Here is a 17,181-nt window from a genome sequence, read left to right as displayed (position 1 = left end):
CATGACAGCCACCCGAAGGCTCAGGAGGACATGTTTTTCATGCACCTTTAGAGCACTCACTATGCTAAATCCAACTTTAGTTTGTGGATGCAAGTTGGGGGTGTCCAAGTATGCCCTACAAAGAGATTCCTCGAACTGAGTGAGGATATCTTCCTTTAAAACTAAGGCAGACATGCTGGGGAATTCTTGCGATGTTCCCTAAAAAGAAGGTCGTAGGCTATGAAAAAGGGTAGTGGCAGGCACACTGGGGAGTCCGTGAGAACGTAGCATACGTCCCAGCCAACATTATGGGGGTCATTCTGACCCCTGCCGGCGGCGGATGCCGCCGGCCTGGCGGGAACCACCAGTAGACCGTACCGCGGTCAAAAGACCGCAGTGGTCATTCTGAGTTTCCCGCTGGGCTGGCGGGCGACCGCCAGAAGGCCGCCCGCCCGCCCAGCGGGAAACCCCCTTCCACGAGGATGCCGGCTCCGAATGGAGCCGGCGGAGTGGAAGGGGTGCGACGGGTGCAGTTGCACCCGTCGCGATTTTCAGTGTCTGCCACGCAGACACTGAAAATCTATGTGGGGCCCTGTTAGGGGGCCCCCGCACTGCCCATGCCAGTGGCATGAACCAGGCTGGCGGGAAGGGGGTCGGAATCCCCATGGCGGCGCTGCAGCGCCGCCGTGGAAGATTCCCTGTGGCACCGGGAAGCCGTCGGGAAACCGCCGGCTTCTCTTTTCTGACCGCGGCTTTACCGCCGCGGTCAGAATGCCCCTGGAAGCACCGCCAGCCTGTTGGCGGTGCTTCCGCGGTCGTTGGCCCTGGCGGTCATGGAATGACCCCCTATGTGCAGTGCTGTGCCTGTAATGCACTTAGCATACAGCTACTTGAACATCTTCTAAGTTCTGATGGAGGATGAACATGAACAGCAGGTCAAACATTGACCCATACGTGTCATTGTCCTTCAGTGCTGGGATGGCACCAATTGGTTTGAATCCATAGGTGTAGATGAAGTACATCTGCACTACCTTTACTATCTGCTTTCTACCTGTGCAATATCCCTGTGAACGCACACCTATCATAAGCCTTCCTTACCCATTCATGTCTCTGTCCTCATCAGAATTTTGACTAATCCTGTATAATTGCTAAGTGAACTTATACTAGTTTAAGGATGCATGTTGGGGGTGTCTGAATATGCCTTGGGAGGCCTATTCCCTGAACTGAGTAAGCATATCTACCATTGAAACTAAGGCAGATATGCTGGTGAAGAAATCCTACGGTCTCCAAAGTATAGAGTCAAACAAATATCCTGTGGGACTCATTGACCAACACTTCTACTTTTGCTTTGAAAGTGAAGCTACAAATTAAGTTTGCACACTTTCAAACAAGTAGAAATGTTGGTGAATATGTCCTACAGGACATTTGTTTGACTTATTGCACTTACTCTGGTTCGCGAAGGCAATCATGTTGGTCGTTGTGTAGCATACATAAATTCCCTAACAAGCATTTCAAAATACAGTCATGCCTTTAATGTTTTGCCACCTAAGGTACTCAGTGACAATGTGGCATAGGTTCTGTACACTAGTATGTGCAGTATGGGGACTATAATGCACTTTATTTGAACAGAACACCTACCACGTTCTGATGGTGGATATAGGTCTCCAGCAGGCCATAAGGAAGTCCATGATTTTCTGAAGTAGATGAAGCCAAATTCTGTGGCTGCTTGCCTAACGAAGCAGTGGCCCATGGACGTTCGGTATCCATGCAGAGCCACTGAAAGGATTACCCAAGAGCAGCTCCACCTCAGTCGATTTCCCAGAACTTTGCTTTAGTATGATACAACGTAAAGCAAGTAGGGACACAGAGGCCTGGTTGAGATGGGCACTGGGGACAGTAATACTGACTCGCCTGCCGCTTTCCATGCTTCGAGCACACTTTACAGTGACGACATGGATGATCCTTTTTGGGTGTTTTAGGTATGTGATCAGCAAAGTGTCACTCCTGCAGCCTTGCCACATCCTCCAGAACATATGAGGTGGAGGCTGCTGCTGCTTCTGTAACAGCAGTGAGGCTTTCAATGGCAGACAACTGGAAGTCAAGGAAAGTCATGAGTCTTCTTGTGGTTGTCTGACAATAAACAACAAACGCATTGTATGTTGCCATCTAGATGAGGTGGGTAAACAGTTTCTTGTGGCAAGTGTGAGTGTTACGGTATGCATTGTTTGGTTGAAGAACCTGGTCATTCTTCTCCACTCCTCCCATGTACTGATTGTAATCAAGTACACAGATAGACTTGTGGACTTCAGCCCCAAAAACATGATGGGGGAAGTGCTCTCATCATGAATTGTAGTGAGCATGTATACATCATGCCTATCCAAGAACTTGAATGCGAGCAATTCATTGGAACGCAACACAGTACTCTGGGATTTCTGGAGCTTCTTGAAAACATGCTCCAGTGGGAATCCTTTGCGGTTACAACGAACTGCACCGCAGGCCACAGTGTCAGCTTTGTTGAGCTCACTGAACAGCTATACTCCGGTATAGAAATTGTCCACATAAAGGTTATAACCTTTGTGAAGGAGTGACTGGACAAGTTTCCATACAATCTTACCTGTAACCCCTAACTGGGGACAGCAACCTACAGGGTTTAGGGTAGAATCCTTCCCTGTATACACTCTCAAGCTGTACACATAGCCAGAAGAGCTCTCACACAACATGTACAGCTTTATGCCGTTGCAAGCTCTTTTGCTTGCAATGTACTGTCTGAACAGCAGCCTTCCTTTTTACAGGATCAAGGACTCATCAACTGCTATATTCCTTCCAGGAGTATAGATCTCTGGAAACCTGGCAGACAAATGTTCCATGACAGGCCAAATTTTTAACAACCTGTCATGGTCTGGATGGCCCCGGGGCAATGCAGCAGAATTGTCATTGAAATGCAGCATGCGCTGCAGTAGCAAAAAACGATCTTTGCTCATGTGTGGTGCACAGATGGAGGTTACCCAAACTGTGCGAGTCATCCAGTAGGACTGCAAGGTAGGTTTCTGCACTAACCCCATTATGAGCGTAAGGCCCAAAAATATCTTCAACTCTGCGAGCGAAGTGGGAGTTCACTGGCGTGCCCTAGAATGGTACCTTAGATTGCCTCCATGCTCCCTCAGAAATTGGTCTGCACGCAAATTTGTTTGCTGTACAATTTCCTGAAGGAAGTCAACATCCAAAAATAGATGGACGTAGTCAACTGGCAAAAAGTTGGCCGTATCAACTTTACATCCAGCATCACCAGCAAAAGGTGGAATTTGGGGCTGAACTAAATTGGGGGGCTGCCAAGAGAGCACTCTCTCTGTGCTTGCGGCCGCACGCACCTGCTCTCTGGGTTCGGCTAACCTGCTGTCGTCCCGCTGCACAGACTGTGCTTGCGAAGGGACAGCACAACTGTTGTCATCGTCTCCCTCAGAATCACTGGAAGAGGTGTCTTCAGATGGGACTCTGCTGACTGACAAATCACTCCCAGATTCTGCCCATTTGATCTCTTCCTCAGATGCTGTCTCAGTCTCTGATTCTGCCTCAGAGCTATCCTCCATAACCTGAGTTAGGGCTTGAGCAGCAGTCATCCAACGAGACGCCATCTCTGCTACTGGATAAGCTGTCCCTCTAAATTACTATACTACGTAGAAGGCAGATAGAGTCACAAAATTGCCTGTGGTGTATGTGTCTAATAGTAAATGTCATCACCTTACCTTCGCTTCTTCTCTGATTCAGCAGATTCTCTGAAGACACTGAAAAAACCCAAAAAAGACACACTATTACTTCACCTTACCACATACCCATCATCACAGCCGCTAGCCCTGGTGGCACCCAGTGTGACAGTCATTTTTGTTGCTCTGCCTCCCATGACCTCCTCTTCTAATTCCCTCAGTACCACCCAGCAGAAGTGCTCCTCACATCTCATTAGGCCCCCTCCACATTAATTTCATTTAGCTTAAAATGCAGGTAACACCTGACTTTACTAATCCACTCAGCTAAATACATGTATATCCTTTGCAGCAGGCCATCTGAGCTACTTTATGGCGTCAAAACTGCCAATAGACAAAAGACAGATCTATTTCTATATACAGAGAATCTATCTCTCTCTACCCTCTCTACATATATTTTTGTATACATATAGATATATATCTCACTTTTATATATGTGAGGTTTCCCTGCGGGCCGATCGTGGCTCCCAGAATACAACACATGTAAAAAATCGAGACATATATATATATATATATAGTTAGAGAGAGAGACTGACTCTGTACAGCACTTATTTTTTTTATACATGTGCGTTTTCCCTGGGGCCGATCCTGACCCCCATGGCAAAGCACACATGCATAAAACAAGCATTTGCAATGTAATGGGTCTTACCTTTGCTGGAGTTCAAGCTATTAGCTATTAACATGGGAGATGTACTGGTCCGCCACACACACCATCTGCACATTCATCGAGTGAAAACTTTTACGATTTCTGAAGACCTCTTCATTCTGGCGGGAGGGGGGACAAATGCAATATGTGTTCCATAAATTGCCCCAATGATTTTGGGGATATGTCCCATTGCACGACGTCAGCCTTCAGTGAGGCCAAATCCTCCACTGGGGGGAAAACAATGTAGCTGCACATGTGTGTAATCAGGGTTGACAACACTCTGGTCAGCACTATTGAGAACATTGGCTGTGACATTCCTGCTTCCAAGCCCACTGTCACTTGGAAAGAAAGTTGCCAAGAAATGGAGCACTGATAGCACTTACACAAGAGGGGGGATCCCAGTGGGGAGTCGGATAGCGGATATCAGGTCAGGCTCCAATTGGGCACACAGCTCTGGGATTGTGGCCCTGTCAAGTCTGTAGGTGAGGATAATGTGCCTGTCCTCCATTGTTGCCAAGTCCACTAGGGGTCTGTACACGAGGGGATGTGTCCATCTCCTATTCATCCACAGCGGTTGCAATCTATGGGACAAAAGAGTTAGGAGCCAGTCATAATCTGTACATTGTAGCCACTATAGTTCAATACATAATGTGATTTATTAATGTATTAGTGGCATATGTCTTGAATGTACAATTTTGATGTGTGACGCAGTTAGGGTGCATGGTCTACCCCCCCTTGCTTGAAATGGTGTCTGCCTGTCCTGTATGAAGGGACAGGTGGAAGTGAGGTAATTCCGCTTATGTTGTGTGCCATTGCGAGAGGCTGTCGGGAACTGCCGTGCAACTCCTCATTGGGTCCTATGGGGTACAGTGGACAATGGTGATGTACACCGGCAGTGACGGTATGCACCGCCGCAGACGTGACCACCATTTTCTATCTGTTCACTCACTTGCTATCTGACCTTCAACAGGAGATGACCTACACTCCATGTGTTGCTGTGACCTGTGACTGGAACCTACCATGGCCCATGTGACTGGGGAAAGGGCCCCTGCCTTCACCTCAGCGGAGTTGAAGCGACTGGTGGATGGGGTCCTACCCCAGTACGGACTGCTGTATGCGTCTCCAGACCAACAGGTGAGTACACTGTGGGCACGATGCATGTGGCATGAATGCATAGAGTGGTGTGTGAAGGCCTCGTGTACAGGGGGTGGGCGGATGTCCTCTGGGCTGCGTATTTGTTGTGTGCTGGGCCATGTGTGTGCAAATGGTGATGTGAAGGGGTATGGTGGGTCATAAGTGTAAAAGGCAGGACTGTCTGACTGATACCATTTTCCTGAGTGTATTACCTCTGCAGGTCAGCGCCCATCAAAAGAAGGGTATATGGCATGCCATCGCCAAGGATGTGCAGACCCTGGAGGTATATGGCAGGCAGAGCACCAACTGTCAGAAATGTGTGGGAGGACCTGAGACACTGAGCACGGAAGACGGCGGAGGCCCAGCTGGGGATGGCCTCCCAACGAGGAAGGGATGCCTGTCGAACCCTGGCCCCCCTGATGGCCCGCATTCTAGTGGTGGCCTATCCGGAGCTGGATGGGCGCTTGGGGGCATCACAGCAGCAACAACGGGGTGAGTACAGTGCCCATCATTACTACTTACACCTGGTGGGGTGGTATCCAGGTGGGCGAAGTGTGCCTGTGGGTGCCCCTAAGCCAGGGTGACATTGCAGTGTAGGTCCCATGTTGGGCAGGGTTCTGATGTGATATTCCTCCAACCTAGCTAGTAGACATCCACTACTGGGCAGGGGTGTGTGGGTCTCAGGTATGCTGCAGTGGGCGGTATGTGTCTCTCCCCATGCCCTGGTGACTAGCATTGTTACTGGTAGTGCCATGCATAGTGCGTAGGGCTGTTCCCTGTGTGTGAGGGTGCTGTGTACGCCAACGGTAGTGTTGGTGTAGCCATTGACCAAGTGTCTCTCTCCCCTCCTTTCTTGTTTTCTCATCCTGTCCTTATGTACATTAGCATCATCTGGCAGAGGAGCAGAGGCACCGGCGACGGAGGGAGCTGCATCCCACAGGACCCAGGAGGAAGAGTCCACCGACGCTGAGGGCACAAGTGGGACAGAGGTCGAGGGGAGCACCATGGCGGAGACTGGAGGGGTCAGTTCGGACACAGATACCTCCTCCGATGGAAGCTACCTGGTGGTGGCGGACACCTCTGTGCCCACACCATCTACAGGTACAGCCGCCAGCCCCCATACCAGCACCGCCCTCCCAGCAGCCCCTCAGCGAGTAGCCCGTGCCCGCTCACGCAGGAGGGTGGGCATCTCCTTCGCCCCAGGCACCTCAGGCCCTTCCCCAGTTAGCCCTGCTGCACTGAGCGAGGAGGCTATTGACCTCCTGCGATCCATCTCTGTTGGGCAGTCAACCATTGTGAATGTCATCCAAGAGCTGGCAGCCCACATGCAACAGTCCAATGCATTTCTGGAGGGGATTCACACTGGCTTGGGAGACCAACAGAGAACAATCCAGGCTCTGGCCTCCTCTCTGATGGCAGCCATTGTCCCTGTTTCCCTCCTCCGCCCTCTCCCCTCTAACATCCTCTACTAAATCCAATTCCCCTCAACCCCAACCCACACACAGGCAGAGAGGCATGCACGCAAGACAACACACAAGGTTGGCACAGGAAAACACAGGCACCACACATCATCCCACAGGCACTCACACCAACACCATCCAGATGCAGACATACCAACATCCACTGCCTCCACTGTGGCCCCTCCTCCCAGTTCCGTCTACACTCACAACTGCATGCACTACATCCTCATCCACCACCCCCATCACCAGCACACCTATCAGAACACACACCTCACTGGCAATCACCACCCCAACAGCTATGCACACGTCCCCTGTGTCCTCTCCCACTGTGTCTGTGCCCCCTCCTCCCAAAGTACACAAACTTAAGCACTTAGACACCCAACAGCCATCCACCTCACAACAGCACCCAGCCCATGCACCTGCACCTAAACACAGCAGACAGATACCTCCTACAACCACTCCCTCTTCCTCCACTCCCATGCCTTCTCCCTCTTCCCGCCCAATGTCCCAAAGAAGCTTTTCCTTTCCATCATTGACCTCTTCCCTACCCCTCCCCCCTGTCCTTCACCTCTGGCCGGGGTGTGTAAAACCCAGGCAAGCACCTCAGCCACCCAGTCCACGGGCACAGTAGTATCCACAGCAAATTGTGGTGGGAAGGGAACCCGGGCACCAGGCAGCCACACTGAAAGAATGCCTGCCCCAAGTGCTGCCAGGAAGGTCAAGGTGCCACCCCAGCTGCTACCGTGAAGGTAAAGGTGGCAAATCCAGCTGCTGCCAAGAGGATCAAGGAGCCATCCCCAGCTGCTGCCAAGAGGAGCAAGAGCCATCCCCAGCTGCTGCCAGGAAGGGCAAGGGGTCTTCACCTGCAGGCAGAAAGGACAAGGGACCTGGTGCTGGGACTCAGTCTGAGCCCCCACCACCAACTATGGTGGTGCAGCCGTCCGAGGATGCACGGGATGGGCTGGGGCCTCCCCCCATTCCCACCACCACCAGCACCACCACCAGCATTGGGCAGCCATCCAAGGCTACAGGGGATGGGCAGGAGCTCCCTCCCACAACCACCACCACCACCAGCAGCACCACCACCAGCAGTGGGCAGCCATCCGAGGCTGCAGGGGGTGGGCAGGAGCTTCCTCCTACAACCACCACCACCACCAGCAGCAGCAGCACCAGCATGACCACCAGTAGTGGGCAGCAGTCTGAGGCTGCAGGGGACGGGCAGGAACTTCCCCCTAACCACCAGCAGCAGCAGCAGCTCCAGCACCACCACCAGCAGTGGGCAGCTGTCTGAGGCTGCAGGAGCTGGGCAGGAGCTTCCTCCCACAACCACCACCACCAGCAGCAGCACCACCACCAGCAGTGGGCGGCCGTCCGAGGCTGCAGGGGATGGGGAGGAGCTTCCCCCACCACCAGTGGCAACATCACCATCACCACCAGTGATCAACCAACACCGTCGGCAGACAGTGTGTAGTCCTGTGTCCATGGGCTGTTTTGCGGGCTGCCCCTGCAAATCCTGTGGGATTGACACCTACCTTACACCTGTGACCTTGCACTCTCCAAGACCTGCATCACAGGGCACAATGCCCCCCCAGAACCAGTGGAGAAGCCATCCACTCACCCCTTCCTCCCCAAGATGAAGATCAAAGGGCAGAATGCCCCCTGCAGAACCAGTGGAGAAGCCATCCGCTCACCCCATTCTCCCAGGATGAAGAGCACAGGGCATGATGCCCCCTCCAGAACCAGTGGAGAAGCCATCCACTCACCCCATCCTCCACAGGATGAAGAGCACAGGGCAACATTCCCCCCTCCAGAACCAGTGGAGAAACTATCCACTCACCTCATCCTCCCCAGGATGAAGAGCACAGGGCACGATTCCCCCTCCAGAACCAGTGGAGAAGCCATCCACTCACCCCATCCTCCCCAGGATGAAGAGCACAGGGCATGTTGCCCCCTCCAGATCCAGTGGGTAAGTCACCCACTTGAGAGACTGTGGCCTTGCACTCCCCAGGACCAAGCACAGGGCATGTTGCCCCCTCCTGAGCATGTGGGCAAGTCACCCACTTGAGAGACTGTGGCCTTGCAGTCCCCAGGACCAAGCACAGGGCATGTTGCCCCCTCCAGAGCATGTGGGCAAGTTACCCACTTGAGAGACTGTGGCCTTGCACTCTCCAGGATCAGTGGTGTTGTTCCATCTGCCGGCTGAGGTGCCCCCGTTCCCCTGAGGTGCCTGCCTATTTTTGAATTGATGCCCCTGCAATATTCTCTTCGTGTTGTTGCAGGAGTCAAGTGGGCCTTGGACTTTGTGATGTGGCCCTGTGGTCCACGAACATTGAGGACTGGGCAGTGTCCCTTGATTTGTAAATATGTATATACTTTTAGATTGGATGCATGTATTACTACTTCATTTATCTTATTACACTCATTTTTTATCTATTTGTGTTGTCCTTGCATTTTTCCAGAGGGGTACAGGGTGTATATGTTGTGTTACTGCATCTGCTTGTGTGTTTGGTGTTGGGGTTGGGGGTGTTGTTTATTGCGTGTGTGTGTCACTCTCTTTTTCCTCCCCCACACTCCTGTGTGCTGGGTGACTGTACTCACTGTGGTCGTCTTTGCCGTCGTTTGTGTTCGTGGTGGAGCAGGACGTAGAACAGCATTGGGAATATATGTTAAGACTCTGTCGTCCCAGCTCTAGGAGGCGCTGTAAAGGGACTGTCTGTAGCCTGGGAATCACCTTGAACACTCATCTAGAGTCCCTTTCTGACTCTCATTTGTTTCCCTTTTCGCAATGGTATGCTTTTGTAGAGTTACATTTGCTTCCTGTGACTGCAAATCCCATAATGCACAGCCTGGTAGTTAGGAAAGCCTGGATTCTGCTATACATTGTTTTCTATGGGAGAAGTCCAGTTGCTCCTTTTTACTGGATTCTCTGCTCCAGGACTTGTGAGTGTCTAAAACTACACACACCTGATACCTCTCCTATGCAGCCCAGTCATGTGATTCCACCTGGGGTTTGCTGCAGCGTGGAACTGCTTATAAGCAGCCATTTCCTCAAGATCCTTGTCGTGCATTGGAGTTCGATTCCTTTGTGTTCCAGACCCTTTATCGGATGATGTTCCAGTCTTGTTCCTGTTTTGATTTCAGTTTGAACCTGCTTTCTGTTTCTCTGTCCTGTTTCTGCTTGTTCCAGCCATAGTCTGCTCCCTGTCTCTTAGCCTTGTTTCTGTTTGTTTCTTCCAGAGCCTGCTCCCTGTTTTTCAGTCCTGTTCCTGCCTTGTTTCAGCCTGAACCTGCTCTCAATGTTCCAGTCCTGTTTCCTGCTTTGCCTAAATTTAATACAATTACATCTGAAGATTCCAGAAATGTCATACTGGATCTCAAGTCTGGTCCTCTTAACAATCCGTGCACTCCCTCTATTCAGGCATTGGGTAAAGATGGTAACCCCATTCTGAATGTGTTGTTAATAAGTCTGTAGTCAGTGCAATGGTTCCTTCATGCTAGAAGAAGGCAAAAAGTATCCCACTGTTAAATAAGCCAAGCATGGACCTAGACATCCCAGGCAATCCCAGACCTATCTATTTTCTTCCTGTGCCTTCCAGGGTTTTGAGTAAAACGTGTTAACCTCTAGTTCTCTAACTATATACATACCAATAAATTACTCCATCCTAGCCAGTCAGACTTTAGGCTGGGATACAGCACAGAAACTGCCTTGTTGTCGGTCTCCGAAATCATTAAAGCTACTCTTGATGCGGGCTGAAGAGCTGTTCTGGTACTGTTGGGACTATCAGTAGCATTCAATATTGTTCCACATGCCAGACTGCGCTCTCAATTTCAGGAGATTAGCATCAGGGATAAAGCCTGGAAATGAGGAGCCATTTCTTGAGGACAGGAGTCAAGCAATATGGCTACCTCCCTACTCCTTTGAAAGCTGAAGGGTTTCAGTAGGAGTTCCTCAGGGGTCTGCACTTAGCCCCACAATATTTAATATCCATATATCCCCCCTGGCTAAGGTGGTGGAATCATTTGGGGCTAGGATTATCTCATACGCAGATGATACCCAGACTCTTTTTACATTTGGCAAAGGAAGTCCAAACAGGATGCCATCCAAAACTGTTTGTCCGCTGTCTTCTGTTGGATGACTCTTAATCAACTGAAGTGTGACACCAAAAAGACGAAGGTCCTCAGTTTCAGGCAAACTCTACTCTTAACTTAGATGTTCACTGGCCCGCTGGAGCAACTTCACCTGATACTCAAGCAGACACTGTAAAAACCTGGGGATCAAATTTAACCACAAAATTACTTTTCACAGTCAAATTATTTCTCTAGTCAGTGTCTGTTTTTTGTTACACAATTGAGCGTCATAACGCTACCTTATTCGTATTGCAACATATAATTCAAAAGTGGCGAGAAAAAGAACAAAAAACAATATAGGGAAATCTTAGAGAGAAAGATAGAAACAATAGAACAGAAGTGATTATTGCAGCCTGGAATTAACTTTTGGTGGGGAGAGGAGGATGGGCCGAACAGGTAGAGAGAAAGAGAGAGAGAAGAGGAGGGGTTGCTCCCTTGGCAACCGTAAGTTGTAGGATTCCTCCGTTGGTAACTAGCTGAAATAAGATCTAAAGCAGGCATTCAAAGACAGCCTATCAATATAGACTCCACCAGTACTGTTGCGCTCTGTGTCATTTTGTAATTGATATTGATCCAGGCCAGGGTCACTATGGCCATTGTGCAGTGTCTACTATTCGGCTGTGTACGTGGTGTGTAGAGTGCCGCATGGTTACTGGTGTCATTTGGGCTGGGTTCAGGATGAATGCCGTGTAACGCTCTAATTAGCTGTTTATTGTTACAGTGCTTCGGGTATGAAGCGATGTACAGAGTCAACTTTCAATGTATATATCGTGCAAGGTGTAGGTGTGGGCTAGTGCTGCCTGCGGCTTCATAGGGGGCGGGTGTCATCTTTAGTCTCAAGTGAAACAACTAGGGCGTCCCACATGTCCAACCCTTTAATCTGCAACCCTCTATCCCGGAGTGAGTGTAATACTTGTGCCTTCGCTTTTACCCATTGAAGCAAGTCGCCCATCCAGTGATGAATATCTGGCACGTTTGGTGCTTTCAATTGCATTGCTAATAGGCGCTTGAACAATACGAATGCCAGCTTGATGCACCTTTGTACTTGTTTCCTCCCCTTAGATTTTGGACGGATACCCAACAACCAGGATTCAGGCGTGGGGGAGTGCGGGAGTTCAAGTAGTTCAGCGGTCAATGTGGTTATGTCGTGCCAGGCCCGAAGTACCAGCGGACATTCCCACGTCATATGATAGAAGGTGGCGTCTGAGTCACCACATCTTGGGCACTCCTGACTGGACTGAGGGTACATGCGCTGTAGTCTGTGTGGAGACAGGTAGGTTTGATGTAGAAGCGGAATCTGGGATTACGTGATACTTCTCGTGTCAAACTAAGTGCGGTGCGCCATGTTTGTTGTGTCAGCAGAGTGGGAAGGACCCTATCCCACCTAGCTTTCACTTTTAATTGGGCTACGTCTGGGCTACCGAGTAAAATTCTATATATCTGGGATATGCTGCAGTTACATCCTGGGCCGATTAATAATTCCTGCAGGAGAGGAGTAGTCGGAGGATCCTTGTCCCCGCATTGCCATGTACGACGTGTGATTTGTTGTAGTGCACAATATGTCAAAAACCATCCTCGATCCACGTCATGTGCTGACATACGTTCAGCATAAGTCATGATGTGGCCTTCTATGAATATGTCACAAATTGTCTGTATGCCTCTAGTAGGACATGAAGCCAGCTTATGCTGTCCGATCAGCTTCCAGATCCCTAGAATGGAAAATAGATCGATCTGAGGTGAGTACGGCGGAGTCTGGAGCCCACCAAATATATAGTGGTGCCAACACCAATGAGCTCAGCCCATCAAAATATTATGTTGGCATGATGGACTGTTACGGTCTATCTGCCACTGCAGCACATTGGTGTGTCCTAGGTTGGCATGTACCGACTTTGCCTCCGGGTTTCGGGGATCCTGTATCCAGCGCCAAGTCTAGTGTATCTGGCCAGCTGCATAAAAACATTCATAATGCTGGGTACCTAGGCCGCCTTGTTCGAGCGGTAAATGTGTGTCTGCTAATGCTACTCGTCGTCGTCCACCACCCCATATCAAATCAGTCGTGAGGCTATTCAATGATGTGAAGAAATCGCGGGGGGCTAATAATGGTAGTGCAGAGAAGTGGTATAACAGTCGCGGTGGTATAATCATCTTAGCGATCGCCATCCTTCCCGTGGAAGACAGCGGGAGCAATCGCCAAGAAGGCAGGGAACCTCTGATCGATCTAATGTGCATCCTAAATTGCCCTCTCTGAGGTCGGCAGCACTATGGTATATTTGTATGCCTAGGTATTTGAAGGTATTATACGACCACAGTAGTGCGTGTGTCAAGATATTAGATCGAAGTCCCTCCGGTGTCGGTGGGAACAGGCAAGACTTGGACCAACGCTTTCTCTATATCAAGAGATACTGCTACCTGTTCATATTCGAACTCTGGGGCATTCGACATGAGCTGCAGCAGGCATCTGATTTTTATGAAGGTATTGCAACCAGGAATAAAACCTGACTGGTCGTCATGAACCAGCAGTGGCATCAGTGGGAGTAAGTGAATCGCCAAAACCTTACCTAGAAGCTTGCAATTAAGATTTACCAAAGAGAGGGGTCAATATAATCGAACATCTAGTGGGTCTCGACCTGGCTTCGGTAGAACCACTATCACCGCCTCCCTCTGTGATTCCGGGAGCTGTCCCTTTGTGAGCGCTTCATGTAGCATTTCTATATATGGTTTTAAGACCATCGCTACCCGGCGTTTTGTTACGAGCTATTTGTTGTAATGCCAGCTGCATCTCTTCCGTGTCTATGGGTTTCTCTAATTCCCTCTGCTGGGCTATAGAGAGTTGAGCTAAGGGGAGTGCATGAAACAAGTTTGTTAACTGTGCTGTTGGTGGGGGGGGTTTCGCTGCATGCAGGGTGCTGTAATATTTCTTAAATGTGTCATTTATTTCTACTTGGGTGTTGACCACTGCGACTGAGTCCAATCTTATAGCCCCTATTAGGTTGCGTTGTTGTTCGCCGCGTACCAGCCAGGCCAGCAATCTGTCAGAACGATCTCCTTCTCAGTGCATCCTGGCAACATAATGCCGATAGTCAAATTTTCGCAAGCATGAATCGACCTCGTTCCTACGAGTATGTGTCGCAAGTAAGGCCTCCACGGCCACAGTGCCCAAAGCCATCCCTCGCTCTGCTTCCCGGAGCTACTTTTCTACTTGCAGTAATTCACTAGACAGTGCGCACCGTGCTCCACCCGCAGCTGATAAACGTAGGCCCCTTACCACCAGCTTGTGGGCGTCCCATTCCATCATTCACAACAATGCCGTCCCGTTATTGAGTTTATAATAAGCAGAGATGCATTCTGCCAATTCCTGGCGGAATGGGGGATCAAGTAACAAGCTCGGCTGTAGTCGCCAAGTGGGAATACGTGCATGTGCCCTACCCCATTGGGTAGTAACCGACAGTGGGCAGTGGGCAGATATAGTTTTAGCTAGATAGGATTCCCCTGTGAAGTTGATAATCAGCCTGGCGGAGCAGAGCAGAAGATCTTTGCGGGTATGAAGGTGATGGACCGGAGAGAAAAAAGAGTATTCCCTATCTAGAGGATGTAGTATACGCCATACATCTACAAGCCTTCGCTCCGATATTCAGGTCTGGAGCATCTGGGAGGTTTTCCTGCTGGGAGCACCATCCAGTGGGGGGTGGGACCTGTCCCTGTCTATGTCGGGCACACAATTCCAGTCGCCACCCCATATATGGTTCGTCGTGGGATCTTGGAGAAATTGGAGGGGTGATTGACATTAGGAAATCCCCTTGCTTCGTATTCGGAGCGTATAATCCTGTTATGGTGAGTGGTCAACCGTCTAGTAAGCCTTCCAATTGAACATACCGACCAGCTACGTCAGTTTTGTGGCGTTCTACTATGTAAGGAACTTCTGGGGCAATCCATATCAGCACTCCCTTAGAAAATGCAGATGTTGTGGTACTATAAGCTAGACCACGCCATTTGCTTTTGAGGTTTTGTGGTTCGTCTTGTGTTAAATGGGTTTTCTGCAGAATAAGCTATTTGTGTTTTGTGTCTTTTGAGGTACTCGTAAACCCTGCAGCACTTGTTAGTGTTGGCCATGCCTCTCACATTCCACATTATTATGTAATAAGTGCCCAGTCCCATGTGATTAAGAAGTTATGTAATGGTGTGGATATCATCAGGGTGAGCTAGTAAAGCATGGATATTATGCAATGCATCTGTGTCGCACATTCGCCCCTTCTCCCAAGTACATCAGTCCCAGGCCCCCACCATCTAATGGATAGAAGGAGAGTGAGAGAAGGAAACAAAGATAAACAAAGAAAAAACTTCTAGGGCGAAGCCCAACTTGTAACACAGTGGCACAACGGGTGTCACTTGTAGTAGCTGTCATGGCATGGTCCCTATGGTGTCCCATTGGAGCTTGGGGAGGCGTGGGTGTTAGTACCGTTTGTAGCAGCCTGTTCCGGATGTTCTTCACACCCCGCTCCACCCCAGGCGCCCTGCCACCCCCGTCGTCAACGGCAACTGAGTTCTCCCCCGGGAGGGGTAGTTAGGTAGATCCACAAGATGAGATCACTGAGTCTGGGCGTGGGGCCATGCCGGTTTCATACTCCTTTTCCTAGTCTGGTTTTCCCCTTTCAAAACGTTCCACAGAGACATGTTTTCGGCCCAGATAAAAAAAAAATATATATCTTGTTGGTTCGTACCCAACACACAGTCCAAAGCAAGGTTTAAATGTCGTCCGCCGTGCGCAGAGTACGTTCTGATCCAAATATGGAGGGGGAGCTGGAGCCACTGGAATGGCCCAATGATGAGTCCGAGTTTGTGATCCTGACTTCGCGGTGAGCTGAGCATTGCACCGATGCAAACAGGTTGGCATCTTTTAAGGCCTGCTTCTGGCTTTCAGCTGCTTGTGCTTTGGATGGACGTGTCTCAGGTTTTGGTTTCTTTCTCCGCCGTGACTGAGGAGTGAGCCATGCTTCTTTTTTGTAGTCGTCATTATTGGGTTTGGCCAAACCCCTTGGCATGTAGCCAGGTCCAGGCATCTTCCGGAGAAGTGACAATGTGGGTCTTCTCCCCATCTATCACCCGGAATTGCGCCGGGAACAGTAGAGAATAGAAGAGATTGTTGTGCAAGAGTTGTTTCATCCTCGTGAAGGACGCCCGCCTGCGTTGCACCTCAACAGTGTTGTCTGGGTAGGCTGTGATAGCGTTGTTGTCCATCTGTATTGGTCCTTGTGACCTGAAGCTCTGAAGGATCTGGTCTCTGTTGCGGAATTTTAAAAGCGTGCAATCAGAGGCCGGGGGGGCTCCCGGGCGCGGTGGCCTGCTTGGAATTCGGTGGGCCCGTTCCACTGTGAACGTGGGTGATGCATTGTTTGTCAGTACCTTGTTCCTGAGCCAGTGCTCTAGGAATACTTGTGCGTTTGGCATCTCCACTCACTCCGGAAACCCCATGAATCTGACATTATTCCTTCACGAGCGTCCTTCCGCATCTTCAACTCTTCGCTGCAAGTAGTTGATCTCGCAATTCTTTAATTTCCGGTTGAGTTACGTTGAGTGCCAATTCGTTGTCGGTGACACTGTCCGCCAATTTGCAATGGTCCGCTCTGAGCAGGTTCACTTCCAGTGCCGCTGAGCCTATTTTCCCTTCAAGGGTAGTTTTAGTATCCAGCACTGCTTGTAGCAGCTTGTCGAATTGTGCTGAGTGCGTTTGCAGCGTCTCGTTCATCTGTTGTAATGCAGCGGTTTGATTTTCAGCCACCCCTGCAAGAATCAGCTCTTCAGCCTCCACCGTTGGTTGCGGTCTAGGCAGTTTTGGCTTGACCATGATTGCGTGTATTCCTGTTCTGCAGCAAGCAGTTGCACTGAGCATATACAATCTGGGCTATCATTTATGTGTCCTGCCGCTTCATAGGGCTGATGTTGTCATGGGGGCCAGATCAGCTACCCGATTTAGCACATTGATTGCATACTGTTGTGTCCGTTAAGCTCCCCGTGCTGATTTTATGGTTGGGTTTGCGTTGGCTGAACAACGAGTCCCTCACCGGCTATGATAAATTGG

This window comes from Pleurodeles waltl, chromosome 1_1 (assembly GCF_031143425.1).
Source record: "Pleurodeles waltl isolate 20211129_DDA chromosome 1_1, aPleWal1.hap1.20221129, whole genome shotgun sequence".
NCBI classification, from domain to species: domain Eukaryota; kingdom Metazoa; phylum Chordata; class Amphibia; order Caudata; family Salamandridae; genus Pleurodeles; species Pleurodeles waltl.
The sequence above is the reverse complement of the archived record's forward strand: the minus strand, read 5'-3'. Positions refer to the sequence as shown.